At 36.3% G+C, this 19,291-nt stretch overlaps 1 protein-coding gene across 2 annotated transcripts in view; it reads left to right on the top strand.

The window, feature by feature from the left end:
* Nucleotides 1–19,291, top strand: part of RIMS1 (regulating synaptic membrane exocytosis 1) — a 488,816-nt gene that overhangs the window by 178,828 nt on the left and 290,697 nt on the right. The window lies entirely within an intron of this gene.

Below are 19,291 nucleotides of genomic sequence, written 5' to 3'. Positions count from 1 at the left end.
ACAGACTTAATTTGTTCTTGTTCATATCACTGGCATCTCAAATAACACCTGACATGTAGTAGATACTCAATCATTATTTGTTGAGTTTACAATTGATGATGACTCTAAGGTATCAAAGTTTTTCATTCCCATAGAGATAAAGAAGCTCAGTTCAGAGGTGCTGAGGGCCATGTCTGAAGTTCCCCAGTATGTGAGGGGCAAAACCAAGACTGACACCCAGGTCTTTTTACATCAAATGGTCTCCCCATTACAGTCTCCTACCCTTTCCCATAGGAGCTCAGAATAAGTCACAAACCATGCTGTTGTGAAAAGGGAAGTGGTGGAAGAGAACTGAGATTTACTGAGTGTCACATCTGTGTCAAACATTGCACTAGGTAATCTCCTCTACAATCCTAAGAGGTAGCAATTATTATCCTCAATTCACAGGTGAAGAGAATAAAACACAGACAGATTATATTACTTGTCCATATCACTTAGCACATCACTAGCAGATAATTTGTTCAAACGCTTGTTTTCATTTAGTGGGAATGCCCTTACCCAGGAGATGCTGACCAAAGACCCTGGATGAAAGACTATTCTAGACCTTCATTATCTCAGGAGTGAAAAGAAGAGAGTGTCTTTGCCTTAGATGGTAGCAAAGTTTTTTTAGAATTTATAAAACAACTTGTCTTGTGCCCTTGTACTTCTATTCACTCAGGCTGTTCAAAGCTAAAACAAAAACCAGAAACCTCTGGGTTTTGAAAGCAATCTGTTAAAGACTATAACTCATCTATCCTTAAGCCAAGAGTATTTATACATGAATCCTGCAGTCTTATCACTTGGCAAAGCAGGGATAGTGTGGTTAAAGTAGACTTTAAAAATCTTTTCTTACACAGATTCTGTAGAAAGGTGAGCAGCAGGATGTGCCCAGAGACAAATTAGTGGTGCTCCTAGCCAGGCTGTTAAATTATTTTTAGGCAGGAGACACAGTGTACACACCAGGCTTTAGATGTGAGTAATTAATATGAAATGTTACCTCTCTCTGCCTGTAGCCACACTGAGCCTTCTTTATTTCTTGTTCTTTCTTCTCAGTTCCGTTTCCTAGTATCTCATGTATCGTCTGTCTTGAAGATGGCTCTTTTACCGTGAAAAATTTTCTTGTTATGTTGGCAAGAAGGTCCCTACAACACTGGTGGTGGCTGCAGCAGCCATGCCCAGAGCTCACTATGCAGAGGCCCTGTCACTTCCCTGGTGCCACATCTGAGACCTTGGTTCCCCTTATGTGATGGCCAGAGGCATTTGTTTAGACTCACAAGTGCTGATATAGGGAGTTACTAGTAACTAGTAAGTGGGACAGGCTGCTCTAATGGGCCTTTCTTTAGTCCACCCCCTTTTCACTGAGAACCCCCATTAGAAGCTTTCTCCTAGACTTAGGGTAAGCAAAAGCAAAATAAAACCAAAACCAAAACAAAGCAAACAACAACAACCACCACAACAACAAAACTAGGGTAATGTAAGAGATTATTCAAAGAAACATTCCCTTAACATCTGAACAAATTTCCCTTTCCTTCCTTCTATATCTCTATTTATAGCATTGCACGAGGAGAACTGACATTAAAATGGAGACCTTGAGGCTCTGCTATATCTTGGGTCATCTAATAAGGTTTAAAATACACACACACACACACACACACACACACACACACACACACACATATACTACATAGTAAGGTATTTAATGTGTTTGAGGAGGTTAATTTTATGAGAACACTACAGGTTAGGTTTTTATAAATATCTAAGGGAAAATGAAATCTATTACAAAAACAATGGAAAAATATTTTTTAATGTTAAAAATTAGAACTTCTCCCCCCCCCCCCGCAGAACTTGCATTCTAATAACATTTAATATAATCTCTTCTTTCATTTGTGCCATGGGCACAAAAGTAGTGACCACTGGTGCTTGGCACTGGAGTGAGAAGAAATGAAAAAGAGCTGAGGAAACGTTTTTAACATAAGATTTCCAGACATAAGATTATTGTGTATTCACATTGCCTATATATTATTAATGTATAAATTAAATGAAATTTCTGTTAATTTTAAAGCAACTCAGTGTATCAGTTCAGGTCTACCATGATGTGTTAGTAACTGCCAGATTTTAGAAGCTGGATGAGTGCTAGGTGCGTACTTCATCCATGATGCCAACAGAGCATCAAATAAATTTGGATATTTTTAACTATAAGATAGCATACCATCATACTTCTTTATCCCCTGATTATTTGGTAATTCCTTCAGAGACCATTTTCTTTGGTGTCATTCAGCCTGAGAAAACCAAGCACTCTTTACTTTGTGTGATTGGGCAATAATTGTCTTTGATAGTGAGAAAAGATATATAGCATGAAGTAGAAAATGCAACCTGAGAATTGGTTTTAAAAGAAAAAATACTTATGTTACAGTCATGAAAATATAAATATGCCTACCTGCACATGCTCTGGGAAGATTTAAAGCAAGATGAAAGGAAGAACAAGCATCTGATTACTTCTTACCACCTCCATACCAGAGCTCTGGTTCAAACTATTTTTTTTAATTTTTTAATGTTTATTTTCGAGAGAGAGAGAGAGTGCAAGCAGGGAGGGCAGAGAGAGAAGGAGATACAGAATCCAAAGTAGGCTCCAGGCTCTGAGCTGTCAGCACAGAGACTGACACGGGGCTCAAACTTACAAATGGTGAGATCATGACCTGAGCCAAAGTCAGACGTTTAACTGACTGAGCCACCCAGTCGCCCCTCTGGGCCAAACTTTCATCGTCTCCAACCTGGACTCTTGCATGACCTCCTGACTGTTGTCTCTGCTTTCAAGCCTGCCTTCTCCTATTCCTAATATAGGAGCCACAGGGATCCTGTGAAAATTTAAGTCCAGCCACCTGATTCCTCCATTCAGACCTGTCCAGTGGCTTCCCATTCACCCAGAGTAAAAGCCAAATACTTAAAATGATGATGAGATTTATATAACTGTCCCCTTATTCCCATCACAGCTATGCCCTAGCTCAGTCCTGTTCAATCACACCGGCCAGCTGGCTTTTCCTTAGACCCCCAGACAGGCTCCCACCTCAGGCCTTCCCCCTTTCTGTTTCCTCTTCCAAGTCCACTCTTTGTGACTTGTTCTCTCCCCTCCCTCAAGTCTGCTCAAATTTCACCATCTCAGTCACACCTTCCCTGACTTCCCCATTTATACTTTGAAACACAGGGTAATCAATAGTAAACATAACCTTACTTAGCATTCATATTCTTAGGTGATGGTAAAGTATAAATTTTGCTCTGCAGGACTACACTATTTGCAGTTAGGCTACTAGGTTTAACCCTAAGAGGAGCAAAGGGCATTGCAAGGGACTGAGAAGGAGAAGGAGCAGATTCTTGTTAAGGACTGACAACATGTCTTTCAGGGCTAGTCCACTGAATGGATTCCAAATTAAACTCTAAATATGTATTGATTGCCTGTTCTGTAGGACTTAGCATAGGAGTTACTGAGTTGGGTAAGAGATGAAGGGACCCAGATTTTAAGTTTAAGATGATCTATCAGAAGGGATTAATGAAATACTCAAGACAAATAACAGCAAAATAAGTATGAAATAGGGTGTTACTTCTAGGTGAAATACAGATCTTCATCAACTTACGATGGGGTTATATCCTGATGAACTCATCATCAGTTGAAAATATTGTTAAGTCGAAAATACACTTAATACACCTAACTTATAGAATGCGACAGCTTAGCCTCACCTACCTAAACATGCTCAGAAACTTACATTAGCCTACACCGGGGCAAAGTTATCTAACAAAAAGTCTATTTTATAATGAGGTAGAATAACATCTCATATAATTAACTGAATACTGTACTGAAAGTGAAAAACAGAATGGTTGTTTGGGTACAGAATGGTTGCAAGTATATTGGTTGTTTTCTCTCATTATTGAATGGCAGACGGGGAGCTATAGCTCGCTGCCACTGCCCAGCATGATGAGAAAGTATCATACTGAATATTGCTAGCCCAGGAAAAGATCAAAATACAAAATTTAAGGTATGGCTTCTACTGAATGCATATTGCTTTTGTGCCAACATAAAGTTGAAAAATTGTAAGTCAAACCATTGTAAGTCTGGGACCATCTGTATAGTAAACCATTCTCTTTTTGATGGTTTGCTGCAGAATTGATCAGATTATTGAGCTGGAATTAGATCGTGCTTAATTTGATGGATCATTACAGTGATAAAAACTGCAACATTTTTTTTGTCCATGGTTCTGGCATATTCTATTGAATTAAATGCAGTTCAAATTTAAAGTACCTTGATATTATTCAAAGTTTTTCATAGATAATGCAATATTATGAGAGGTAAAATGGACTATTTCTAGCTTTGTGTGCACTGTGATTAGTGAAAGCTGATTATGACACATTTTTAGTATCTAAATATAACATAAGATGCTAACTTTTAAAAATAGACTTGATTATTCTCAGGCAGTGGCTGGTGAGGGTAGAAGATGTTGTCTGGAGTTGATTAAATGGTGGTAGGGGTTCTGGGTCACATGGAAGAGATACAGAGTACAAATATGTTTTAGAAATTAAAAAGTATTATATTTTCTAGAATTTTACTTCTATATTTACAAAACCACTTGAATTATTTGCTTTATGATCTCTTTCATGGGCATAAAAGAACTTAAGTTATTTACAACACCTGTTATATTATTTAGATGATAGTTAGGTCTTAAACGCATATTAACAATGTATTTTAATTAAAGGATGAAAACAGATGTCACCATTAGCAAATATAATGGGAAGGAAATTACATCTTGTCACTTGTCTTGAAATCCACTTCAGAATGACTTAGAAAATACTGTACCTAATGATGGCTGACTAATTCAGGATACTGTGCAAGTGAAATTCAGGAAGATTGTATTTCTCTGCTTTTAAAAAATGAAAAAGGGGAAACCTTTTTGGAATACATTTCTTAGTCCTCAGATATTTAATTCAGGGTTTAAAAGTAGGATATTTGCTGGAACTGCTTTTAAAAATCTGAACTCAACCTAGACACTTTATTTCGTAATTCTAAATCCTACTTATGTATTGTAATCCATTAAATGATATGAGATGGCACAGAACAAAATCAGACACTTTATCTGATTTGTTTTCACTATTTTCTCTGTATATTATTTAAAAAATAGCTAATGTTTTATAGAGTACTTAGTAAAATCAACACGTCTCTATGTGCTTTACATGTATTATCTATTTTAGTTCCCACAACAATCCTGTCTGTAAATAGGCAGGTATTATCTCTATTTCAGAGATGGAAAAGTAGAGTGTTGAGGTGTTAACTTGCCAGGCCACAAAGTTAGTAGAAGGAAGAGTCCAGGAAAGGATATTTGGCCCCAGAATCCTTGGGCTCTGTTGTCTTCTGAAGTATTGGTACTAATGTGGATTAAATCCAAAACCAAAGCAACATGTTAGCACCTGTACTTCCTGGGGCGGGGGGGGGGAGAAGCCAGTAAATAGTACATTTCCTTTCTCTATCCAGAGGAGGGTTGATACATCTTTGTTACCTGCTCTCTGTGGATAAGTAGATGAGATAGCACCTTTGACCAGACAAGACAGGGTTGTTACTGTTGGCCAAATAGAGAGCCTGGTAACTGGGATGGGTAAGCACTGAACTTGACCAACCAGAGGATCTGTCCATGGAGACAGAGTCATTAACTGTCTGCAAATTAGGGAATGTTGCATTTCTCACTTCCCTCTTATGGCTTTGTGATTTCTGGGAAACAGAGCAGCTTATAGAGCTTCATGGAACTATTCACATTTTAAAAGAATTATTCTGATCAAATATTACAAATTTAAGGTAGTGATTCTTTGTCCAAATTACACTGAAAGATTCCCTTTAGCCACCACATCCCAGATTATATTTTATCATTCAAACAAGCAAGCAGCAAAATTTGGTTAACACACTACTGTGAATACATTCAATGTACATAAATGTCTTAGATATTAAAAGTAAAAGGGAACCCAACTTTTTCATGTTGTTAGAGGCTTTCTGTATATCAGTCATTCATCAGGCATTTTGGAGCATTGGGAACACTTATGATTTAGGTAATCTACATTATTCAATTCAAAATAGCCTAATGATAATAGCCTTTTTAAAATATCAGATTTTAGAATCTCTTTTTTTCCCCTTTGTATGAATTAGAAATGACCATTAAAAAAGGCTGAAAATTTTTCAGGCAAAATTATATGTGTTTCCCCCCAGTGTTTGTATTTTGTAGACTTTCCAGAAAACAAAATATACCAGCAGACTCACCTTTCTCCCTGACTTTTATCTTATAAAGATGACCTTTCTGCTCTTTATTATTGGTCAATTTATAGATGATCTAAGTCACTCATACTGATACCTATATGCCAGGAAATCCTGCCAGTCATAGCTGCTTCCCAAAGTTATCAGCTAAGTGTACTCAGAAACTTAAAAGCAAAGTACTTTCTTTTCTCATGTATTATCTATGTGTGCGTATAATAATAATCACTAATATCTATTGAGCTTTTACCGTGTGCTGGACACTGTACTAAGCACTTTACATTGATCATCTTAATTAACCCTCCCCAAATCCTATGAAGTCGCTATTATTATTACCGATTTATAAATAGGAAACTGAAGAATAGAATTTAAATAATTTCTTCATGATCATACACTTAAATTTTTATATTTAATCCATTCCAAAAAGCAATTGTGAAGTGAAGTTGGTTTATTTTTTCCCCTCCCCATAGTAATAAAACATAGCAAGTCTGGTGAAAATAAAAATACAGAAAGATTAGGTTTATGGTGCATTGTACAGGCATGAATTAAGTACCTAACACTTTGGCTTTATCATATGTGTAGACACCACCTTCTTAAAAATTGCCAACACATGGGGGGTGCCTGGGTGGCCCAGTCGGTTAAGTGTCTGACTTTGGCTCAGGTCATGATCTCAAGGTTTGTGAGTTAGAGCCCCGTGTTGGGGCTCAGAGCCTAGAGCCTGCTTCAGATTCTGTGGCTATCTGCCCCTCCACTACTCGTGCCCTCTCTCTCTCTCAAATATAAAATACAAAACATAAAAAAAAATTTTAAAAATTGCCAACACATGGAAGTTTTCTCTCTGTATATTAGGTTAATTAGCATGACCAAATGGCACGTTCTGGAAAAGTTCATGTGGCATGTGATTACATGAATTTAAATTGATCAATTACATATCTATGATGCAGACATCATCAGCATTACCTATTAGATTGTTTTCTTAAAAACTAACTTCATTTATTTCTAAAATTTCATTCCGATTTAATATGCTACTTTATAATTTCTCTTCTTTTCACTTGATTTTCTTGTCTTGAACTGTGCTGTGAATGAGAGAACCTGCTTGTCAAAGTATTAAAATGACTCCCTCTTGTGCCAGATATTCAGTTTTAGACCTCTGATAGATCTAGACTATTAGAAAGCAGTTCTGTTATTCCATAATTTAGAAGCAATATATTGAGGCCTAACACACAAAGCTTCTACACATGCAGTGCCTTACAGCACCTGGGAGCACAGTGAAGGTGTTTTTTGGGAGATGAAGCGGAGCAAAAATTTAAATGTGTGCTAGTGGGTCTCCGTGTCCTGAGATGTCTTCCTTTAATGCTTACTCAGGAGTGGCCTCCTATGGTAAATTGAAAACGGAATTAAAAATAAATGCTTGACTGAAGTAACTGGCAATAAAACACTAATAGCTAATCATCAGCTATGCTCTTATTTTTCCTAAGTGTCATCTCTCAGTGCTTTCAGAACACTGTTGGATGCTGATTGGATGAACTACATCTTTAACAGCGCTAAATGGAAGACAAAAAAAATCTGACAAAACCTTTAATATATAATTTTTAAAGGGCACATAAAATGAGGGTCCTCCACAAAAGAGCAGAAATTGCAACACTATAAATTTCTTTTTTGTTCTTTTTCAGCAAACTCCTAAACCACATTTTTGCCTAATAAGTTACACCCCCTGCTGATTCAACCAATTTTATTTAGCACATTAGATATTTTAAAGAAAAATGGTTTAAATAAGAACTCAGTGTAAAAATTAAAATCTTTAGTGCCATCTGCTGGACATTTAAATTACAGACTAAATGTGGTTTTAGACCAGCTGAAAAGTAATTTTTTCAACTGTAGTAATTTTAAAAAGTATTCAATAATATCCGAGGTAAATTTCTGAACTACTGAAATATTTAGGAAATATATATAATATATAAATATATTATAACACGTATATACAATATATATTATTATAGCCGTTTTTTAGGGCAGACTTTTTGTAGGCTTTATTTTTTTTTTAGCACTTTTAGGTTCACAGCAAAATTAAGGGGAAAATTTCCTCTGACCTACACAGATTACCTATATATCTGCTGCCCCCACACCTGCATAGCCTCTCCTATTGTCAACATCCCCCAACAGTGGTACATTTGCTACAATTGATGAACCTACACTGACACATCATAATCTCCCAAAGTCCATAGTTTACATTAGGGTTCACTCTTCGTGTTGTACATTCCGTGGGTTTGGACAAATGTATAATGACATGTATCCACCATTATTGTACCATACAGAGTAGTCTCCCCGCCCTAAAAATGCCTCATTTATTTATCCCTCTCTTTCCATAACCCCTATTATGAACATTAAAACAAAACCTACAAATAATAATGTGTAAATATCTGTGATTCATGAAATCATAAATTTTTAAATGATAGGTATCAAATTATAATAGCAATATTTAAAAGTTTTCCAGCATATTTTTGTATAGGGTGTCCCCCAAATTTTGAATTTATGATTAAAATGTAAAATTTAATTATGTGATGAAAATTAATTTTATCAAGTGTGATGAAAGGTGTATGAAAAAAAATGCCTTCATTTTCAAATTTAACCTTAATGTAGGGTTCTCTACTATATTATAATCCCCAGATAATCTGCACCAGAATCACCTTGGTTGACCTTTAAAAAGTCAGGGTCCTGGAATTTATACCTTAGCTACTAAATCAGAAGCTCTGTAGGTTAGTCCAAATGCATGCATTTTAACAAGCCCCTTAGATAAATTTGATGCAGTTTAAGAACACCAGGGAAACATCCTTCACAAATCAGTAACTTTTTCTTCCTCTAGCCATATTCAAATGAGTATTCTTAAGATAGGGAAGTGTAGTGGAAAGTTGGAAGTAGAGGTCCTAATTATCACAAACCAGTTTTACATCCTTATGTTAGTAACTTAAAGTAATAGGTTTAAGTTTTCTCATTTATAAAATGAGAACATGGTACATAGTGATTTTCGAAATCCCTCCTCCTGTGTCTCTTATTTTCCTAAATATTTCCATTTAAAATTGGGTTTTGGGGGCGCCTGGGTGGCGCAGTCGGTTGAGCGTCCGACTTCAGCCAGGTCACGATCTTGCGGTCCGTGAGTTCGAGCCCCGCGTCGGGCTCTGGGCTGATGGCTCGGAGCCTGTTTCCGATTCTGTGTCTCCCTCTCTCTCTGCCCCTCCCCCGTTCATGCTCTGTCTCTCTCTGTCCCAAAAATAAATAAAAAACGCTGAAAAAAAAAAAATAAAATTGGGTTTTGGAATCTTTCCTTTATCTTTTCTCATTCTGAGAATGGAATTTAAATGATTCCAAAGTGATGATCCCCAAGTCCTAGCAAAGATGTAGGAGGCTTTAGTTTCAAGCTTATACAATTCCATTTTTTAAATTTCAGGAAATAGTTACAAGGGTTGGAGGAGAAAACAAAGGTGAAATTCCAATGAAAGCTAACATGGTCATATAGAGGAATGGCATGTTATATTTCTACAGATCGGTGTTAAGTGAAAACTTAGCTTAAGTAAATTCAAACTATTGATAAGTAGTTTTATAATAATTGGTTAGGGTTCAATTTGCAAAAGGAAGTTCAAGGCTGGAAAAAATACACTGCTATAAAAGTGATTTCACCTGTATTATAAAATTTTTCAATGAATCAATTCCTTTTGAAGAATATTTTATATATGTTAAACACCTATAAACAACTTGTATTTAAAATAAGAATAGTTGTAAAATATAATCTGAAAAAACACAAAAATATATTAACACATTTTAACCAAGACTAATTGTTCCTCTAAGCAGCAGTAACCTTCTAGAGCCTAGAAGATTACATTTTGTTAGATCAAGTTTTATGTTCAATATAAAATTATGTTAGGCTTTGAAAAGAAAAAAAAACAGTCTCTAATACAGGGACATGATCCCTATGTACAAAGGAAAAGGACCATTTTCTAATATTTATCAAAACACCTTAAATAAAGTAATAAAATAAGTAAAATTCAGTATCCTCTTATGTTGTTGTATGTTGTTTTCTTAGAGACTCAAGCAGTGCCTACTGTATAGTTCGAGCTCAATGAGTGTTTGTTGAATTGATGCTTGTATCAAGAACTGTATTTGGTACAATGGTAGATATACAGTAAATGAGAAGGGTTTGTGAGAGATGCTGATAGATAAATAAGTGGGAGCAAAGGGAGAATCACCCCAGGATGAGGAACTGGACTATATCTTAGAGATTCTATTTTAGCAATGGATTGAAATAATTGGTTCAATTTATTAAGAAGATCATTTAGAGTGTATGAATGATGAACTAGAGTGAGGAAATCCATTGGCCAGAGCCTACTTAAAAAGTTGATGAAATAATCCAAGTGAGGAATAATGAGAGTTTTCACCACAGGTGACAGATCTGTGCTATGCAACTAATCACTACAAAATGGGTTTTTGGTTTGTTTGCTTGTTTATATATGTGTCTTGTATCTGAGTCTGAGTTTTACTTTGCTGTATTTGCATCCTTCTTACTAGATACAATAGACTGGATAGCTACATATATGTATGTATAACTTTGTTAGGACACTGCGTTTATCAAAAGAAATTTGCTGGTGGAGGCAAAATGCTCCCATAGTGTTCACTAAGTGTATATTTAGTATATGGAGAGAGAGAGAGAAACAGAGAATATCATAGGAAATCTTAGACTTAGATATTGCTCACGTCAAGTGCAGTGGAATGAATTAAGAAATTTGACATACATCAGAGGATTGTAGATAATGTGGAAGACAGATGTCAACAGCATCTATCCCAGAATCTTTCTAGGGAATTTATGAAGAAGCCAGAAATCTAAACACTAAATTTCACAGGTTCTCTTGCGGCTAGATTTCCAGCTGTGATTTATGTTCCACCAGTCAGATGTACTTGTATGAAACTTGAATTGAAACGGAGTTAAATGGAGGACCACAGCAGCACGCTGGGCAATCATTTTTCTGGACTCTCTGGCAGGCTCCAAGTGGCTATGGTGGTGTTTCCAGATCAGAATGTCTCTGCTGAGGTGGTAGGATTCTAACACCAGCAATTTGGGCAGTGGCTTTCTGATTCCATAGCTTCCTGGTTGAAGAACTCTGAGTAGCTAGTTTATGCTTTTGTTTTAGGAGTCATTCCTGGAGGTCAGGTTAAGAACCCACTTCTGTCCCCCTTCCAACAATTTTTTAGCACCAGATTTCATAACTTAGTCTTTTTGTTTAAAAGACTGTGAGGTTATTCCCAACTCATCTCTAATATAAGGGACCAAGCATCATTACAAAAAATTAGTTATCACGGGAATGCAGTGGAATTTTACTGCTCTTCTGTTCAAGAGTAGAATCAGAGAGACAGTTTTATTAAAAGGGAGACAACGGGGGCGCCTGGGTTGCTCAGTCAGTTAAGCGTCCAACTTTGGCTCAGGCCATGATCTTTTAGTTTGTGGCTGTCAGTCTTGCATTGGGCTCTGTGCTGACAGCTCTGAGCCTGTAGCCTGCTTTGGATTCTGTTCTCTTCCCCGCCCCTGCTGGCACTCTGTCTCTCTCTCAAAAATAAATAAATATTAAAAAAATTTTAAAAAGAGGGGACAACTCTGTTTTGTGGCCAAAAAACCAATTTTTAACGGCACATATGTTTTCACATCACAGGTATGTGTGGTTATTGGGCTGTCATTCATTACAACATATAAATTGGATGCGTGTTTGCTGATATGCAAAGACTCTAAAAGATAATTTGATTTCAACTTACACTTTTAAGAAGTTTGAGAGCATTCACAATTGTGTTATTATCTTAGCATGCTTTCCTATTTTTTTGCTTTAGTACTTCTTTTTATTAAATTTTTGTAACATTGATTTATTTTTGAGAGACACAGAGAGACAGAACATGAATGGGGGAAGGGCACAGAGAGAGGGAGATACAGAATCCGAAGCAGGATCCAGGATCTGGGCTCTCAGCACAGAGCCCAATGTGGGGCTTGAACTCACAAACTGTGAGATCATGACCTGAGCTGAAGTTGGACGCTTAACCAACTGAGCCACCCAGGCGCTCCTACTTTAGTACTTCTAGTAGCATTACTATGTGCCATACTTTTAGTATTCAGGAAATAGTCCAAGTTCCAAATCACCTAGAAAAATGTTTTTGACCAGCTGTGCCAAAGAAATCTCCCTGGTTATTTTAACCAGAACTATTACCCTACAGAACAATTTAATTACATTCCTTGCCACTTGGTATATGTTGTCATAAACTGTTAATTTGTGTTTACCTATAACTTACTTCCTAAGTAGACTGTACTTTCCTTGGAATCAAGAACTGTGCTTTAGAATTGAGGTTAGTGTTAATTTTTTGACAATAGAGTGTGATGTCAAAATCTTTTAAAGCAAGCCTTCAACCTATCAGGCTAGCGAGATGTTTAATTTCCTTCATTGTCAGGTCTTTCTCCTGGACACCCCTATTGGAGGCACTTGAACAGTCTCACATTCTCAGAAGAACTCTCCTAGTTTTAATCTCCATGTTACTAACTTCATGGGCCCTATATTGTACCCTGTTTTATGTGTTCTGTGCCACGGTTGGGAAGGAACACGTAAGCCCTTGCCTTTTTATGCTTGTTTGCACATCCAAAAGCAATTCTCCATGTTAGATGGCTATGCACAAGCCACCCTGGTCCCTGTCCCTCTCTTCATCCTAGGGAAAGCCCTTACCTTCCTTCCACACCTGCCTCTTAGGCTTTTGGAATTTCAAAGCAATAGTTCCCATTCCCTCCTACTCTAGGAAAGTCTGTCCTTTGAAAAGGATAGCCAGGAAGAAAGCTGGAGTTGTCTTCTGGCTTCTGATCACTTGAGGATGGAGGAAGGAAAAATACAAAATAGAAATAAATGAAGTACTGTGCCAATTACAAAAATTTCTCTGCATTCTACCATTATCATTTAGCATCTTGCTGTGTACCATATTTATAGTAAGTAATCAACAAATACTTATTAATATGTAAGAATGTCATTACCAATTTTCTGTTTAAATTATTTTGCATTTATATAATGATGTTTTTAAAAAATATCTAGTTTTTTAGGCATTCATCTTTATATCCTTCAAATGTGTGCCATTAATCACCCAAACAACCTGTTTACAACTGGAATCTTGATGTCTCTTGAGTTGACTGCACATATGTTAAAATAGTACAATGATTATTACAGAATGAAATGATGGGGAAAAAGTCACATCCTGAGAGAAAACCAAGGTTTCTCTATTAATGCTTTCTTTTTTATAGTATTGCGTATTTTATAACACCATTTTCCCTCTAGATAATTTAAATCTGAAATTTGTGATTATATGTATTGTCAATCTTACTAATCACTAAGAATACATTGTTAATTCTAAAATTGAAATATATAAATAAATTTCATAACAAAGATTTAATATTTGCAGTTCTGCATTTACTGACATTCACTGGCATTTATAATATATAATAAAATATGTATTTCCATTTATTATTCATAATAGAAAACTGTCACATATTTGATATGTATTAAAGCATTAAAACATCAGATACAAAAAATACATATGCTGTTTATGGTTTCACTACAATATCCTGATTCCAAAGGCAAAATTTATTATGAGGACAACATCTTGACAGAGTGAGATATCAGAATAATATAAGGGGAATACGAATTGAGAAAAAGACATTAAAGTTGATTTTTAAGATACAGTTCAGTAGAGCATTGCAGAAGGTTGCAGAATAAGTAGATTTTGAGGAAGTGGGAGTAAATAAATGCTGAACCTTCCTTCCTTCTTTCCTTCCTTCCTTCCTTCCTTCCTGCCTTCCTGCCTTCCTGCCTTCCTGCCTTCCTGCCTTCCTCCCTGCCTTCCTCCCTGCCTTCCTCCCTGCCTTCTTTCCCTCCTTCCCCCCCCCCTTTTATAGTATCTGCTGATAAGTAAAGAAAGAACACAGTGGGAAATAAGTTAAAGAGGCTGCTAGAGACTTTGGTTGGACTCTTTCTTTCAGTGAAGAATAAAGGAGTCCTACCTGTAAGGAAGGGAAGAAGCCCATGAAGAAACAGAGTTGAAGCTATAAGAGAGTTCTGGGCTAAGAAACAGCATGATTTTTCTTCTCTTAATTCTCTCCCGGTGGGAATGTCCAAACCAGTTTTATAAATAGGGACCATTGCCAAAATCAGGAAGGAATTGGAAATACACATGAGAGTTGGGTACAGAGGGGTGCAGGTCACTAAGGGATAGCATCCGGGAGGATATAAGTCCTGGTAGAGTTTGGAGATGCTTGTGTGAATGACTTCATAAACTGTGGGGTGAAGCACTTACCAAAGAGCTGCCCCAGGCATGTCAGTGCAGCTTCTGGGAGAGCACTGTCCCCTGGCAGTTGTCATCCTTAGGAACTACTCAGAGGGCTAGATTTTTCTTCCACTGAAAGAAAGACTGGAAGAGAGACTGGAAGAGACCTTCCCTCCTAAAATGTCTCATGGAGAAAATGAGAACCTAGAGACCCCACCCTCATAACTCAACTGAGAAACCTTATCTCACCAGCCTTCTTGTCGTGGCCTACTGGAGAAGGATATGTTGCTGCCTGCCCACCTGTTGTGGTCTGGCCCCTGTCACAGCCTAAGCTGCATACGCACATAGGGAACCAACACTGGGTTCATACATCATGAAAATAGTATTTTGAGTCTTTCAGGAGGACACAGTAGCTTGAAGTTAATTTGAGAAAAGAGAGCTTGGGAATAAGCACTGTAGAGGAGTTGAAACTGCATGAAAGTATTATTGAGCAGGAGTGAAAGGTCTATGGGAGTTTCAGGACCTGAGTTCATCAGCATAGCTTTGGCTTGTTCATACTCAGCTTTTGTTCATGTATCATCAATTAGTCATGACAAAACACTGACATTTCCTGATAGTTAACACTTTCCTGCATTCAGAAACGTTTTCATTTGCAAGTTGAATCCGTATTTGTTGTCATCTTTTATATGGGCTTAGAGTAAGATCTGAAGTATGTGAATTTACAATGATATATTCAGATAGAAAGGAAAAGCAAACCCCTAGACAAAAATTAGTTTTCTCATCAATAAAATGGGAATTTACTTCATAAAGTTATTGTGCATTTAAACATACACATTTCTTCTTTAAATTAATTAGGAGGCATAATTGGTCAACTCTTTTGTAGATTTTTTTTTTAATTTTTTTTTTCAACGTTTATTTATTTTTGGGACAGAGAGAGACAGAGCACGAATGGGGGAGGGGCAGAGAGAGAGGGAGACACAGAACCGGAAACAGGCTCCAGGCTCTGAGCCATCAGCCCAGAGCCCGACGCGGGGCTCGAACTCACGGACCGCGAGATCGTGACCTGGCTGAAGTCGGACGCTTAACCAACTGCGCCACCCAGGCGCCCCTCTTTTGCAGATTTTAATGTCATATATATTCCAGTTTTTCATTTCTTTATAGCACTCATTTGTTATTTAATGATATTTGATGAGATAGAACTGAATTTTTTCCTTTTTTAATGTGAAATACTTCATAATACAAAAGCACATATGTAAAGAATAGAGAAAAAGAATAAAAGATATAATATGTGCCTAACACTCAACTTAAGAAATAAAACATATTCAGTACTTTTGAGGCCCAGAGCTTGAAAAATTTCATATCTACATGAAAAAAAAATATGTATTCTACCACTGAGGACAATAAATATGTGTGAACAAGTATCGTACTCAATAAGCTTAACAAGTTTATTCTACTGGACAGATAAATACATATGCATATGTATATAAAGTTCTTAATTACGTTTTTCAAATATTCCCTGTAATTATTTATTTTTGATCTGTCTGGTCTGTTAATATAGAGAGAAAGGTCTGTCAAAGTATCCTACAATGAAGGTGGATTTCTCTACCTTAGTAGTTTTATTATTTTTTGGCTTCATATATTATTATATGCAATTAAGTTTAGAATTGTCTTGTAAAAAATTATATGAATACTTTTTAAATAATAGATTATCCTTTTTATCTTTAGTAATGCTTTTTGCCATAAATATTATCCCAATTTTGTTGTTGTTGTCCTTAGCCTTTCACTGGGATATATTTTTTCATTCTTTTATTTCAAACATCCTTCCTAGTTTGGGTATATCTCTTCTAAACCTAATTTAGCTAAATTTTAAAAATCTAACATGTTAATTTTTGTCTTTTAATGATGCTGTAGTCCATTATACATATTGTGACTCCTGATGTGTGTTGGATTGTTACTACCATTGTTTGCCATAATTTCTAATTGTCCTGCTTTGTCTGTGTTTGTTCATTTGCTTCAATTCTTGTCTTCTGTAGATTGACTATTTCCTCATTCCATGTTTTCCACTGGTTTGGATATCATACACTCTATTTCAATTATTTTTGGTAGTGACCTAACAACAATGTTAATTTTGTTCACTTGTGTGAAAGTTAAAGCTGAAGTTCTTGGTCACAGAGCCTCAGTACATGTCCCAGGAGCAGTGGTCTGCTTCATAACTATACTCCATCTCTGAATTAGTGCTACTGTTTCATTTTTCTCCTGTGAGGATCTCCATACTTTCTCCCCAACTCAAATAGGAATTAAAATTTATTCCTTTAGGAGCACCTGGGTGGCTCAGTCGGTTAAGTGACTCTTGGTTTCCACCAAGGTTATGATCTCACAGTTCATGAGTTCGAGACCTGCATTGGGCTTTCACTGACATTGTCCTTCCCCTGCTTGTCCTCAATCTCTCTCTCAAAATAAATAAACATTTTTTTTAAAGTTATTCCTTTAAATATCCAGTATTTTCAGCATTTTGTGGCAGCAAGATTTTTCAGGATACATAGCCTTCAGTATGAAATTGTTTTTTTTTCCCAAAACGGACTAAGAAAAAAGTATTTGTGTATGATTTTTACAGTTAGCAAGTATGTATTGGCTACTACTAAGGAGAAATATGTCTTAACTATCTTGCTAAACTGTGCATTTCTAATGCTATTTACTGTTTGGTAGAAGAAAGGTGACATGTACAGAAATACTAATAGTATACGGTAAAAAAACCAAAAGACAAAAAGCTGAATGCCTTATGAGTGACCAAATAAAATGCTATGAGATTGTAGCAGAGTAAGTTTTTATCTCACTGGTCACTGCCCTGCATATATTTATTATAAAAAAACACCCCTTTTGATTGGGTCCTATAGAATGGATAAAAGTATTTTGTGTTTGATTTTTTTTAAGTTTATTTATTTATTTTGAGAGAGACAGAGATAGCACAAGTGGGGAAGGGGCAGACACAGAGGGAGAGAGAGAGAATCCCAAGCAGGCTCTGCACTGCCAGCACACAGCCTGACGCAGGGCTCAAACTCAATGAAACCGTGAAATCATGATCTGAGCCAAAACGAAGAGTTGGACACTTAACCAACTGAGCCACCCAAGCACCCCAATGTTTGAATTTTTAAAGAACAGTGGATTTTCAAACCATTATACCTCAGTATAAAGCATATACTAAATCAGGAGATGACAGACTGGCCCACGGGTCCAATCTGGCTTACCATCTGTTTTGGTAATAACGTTTTATTGGAATATAGCCACACTTATTATGCTTATTATTTACGTATTATCTATGCTACTTTCATGTTATAATAAAGCTGTGTAGTTGTCAAAGAGACTATATGGCCCACAAAGTCTAACATATTTACAATCTGGCCTTTTACTGGAAAGTTTGCCAACACTCATACCAAATCATGTGCTGTATTACAAAGTAAATTCATAGGGAATCTTTTCCCTTTGCCTAGCTTTTGCATTTATATTTACTTAAATACATTTGATTTGATGGTTCTCACAATAAATATCTACCCATGTACTTCCTCTATGCTTAGAGTTTATATATGTTTCTTTGATTAGAGATATTTCCTTGTTCCCACTCCTTAATAATTACTTTCTTTAATAGAAGCCTTAAGATTTCCAATGCTATTTTGTAAGGTTACTTTTGAAGTAGTTAAGATAGCCCCAGTTGTTTTTTAAAAACTTGAGCCTAGATTAATGGTGCTTAAATTGTAAAAAATTTAGTGTACCAAATAGCATTGTTTTTCAAGCCGTTCAGACATTCTTTGCTTTCATTAAATATATCACTATTTCTATGAACTGAAATTAGCTAGCCTTTAAATTGGGGAGGGCTTCAGATTCTAAACTACTTTATTTCCTAGTGCAAGTATGTGTGCTATTAAATAGAAAAACTGTCAATTGGCAAAGCAGGAAAGGGGTTTTATAATTTTTAAAGTAATCATTAAAATTCTGCTCAAGAGCTGTTGATGTTAAAAGAAAAATATAATGAAATCCCAGTACTTCAAGTACTAGAGTCCTTAGACATAACTTATTTGATTCTGTTTCCAGGGAATACCAGTTCCCACAGATATCTTAGGTGTAGAGAATCAAGCTAACTAACTGCCTGTATTAACAACAGCATGTGTGTGTACCTTGTGTCCTAGGGAATACATCCAGCGCACTCGCTCAGTTACAGAGATAAATTTCCTAGTAGTTTCTCCATTGTTGTAATGGCCAATGACTATTGGCTAGGCCTGGGACAACTCTCTCAGTTCTCATTTACAAAACTAAGGCATACTTTCACTGGGGATTCACTGGATGTCATGGTGTTCTGTACAGAGCAGCAAATAGTTTCTATTTGTAGCAGTTGAAGATTGAGGGATTAGGGCTGATGGGGAAGGGAGGAGACTTGAATCACATTAAATGTGAACATTCTTATGGAAAATGGTTTGCCTCAACAACTTTGGTTGCATCCATTAAATAAAGAGTGGTGACAACTCTCATACAAATTGGGGTATTTGTATGAGAAAATATTTGTATCAGAAAAAATCTGAATATTTGCAAGGTGTGGTTTAACACTTTTCACATATCGTGGAAGGATTAGTGAGCTCAATTATAATGTATAAGGTGATATTTTGTATACTGTAT

The sequence above is a fragment of the Lynx rufus genome, unplaced genomic scaffold (genome assembly GCF_022079265.1).
Source record: "Lynx rufus isolate CCGP_SWC_20201006 ecotype Redwood Valley unplaced genomic scaffold, mLynRuf1.p SCAF_6, whole genome shotgun sequence".
In the NCBI taxonomy this organism is placed as follows: domain Eukaryota; kingdom Metazoa; phylum Chordata; class Mammalia; order Carnivora; family Felidae; genus Lynx; species Lynx rufus.
Note: the sequence above shows the minus strand (reverse complement) of the source record. Positions and strands in the feature narration are given on the sequence as shown.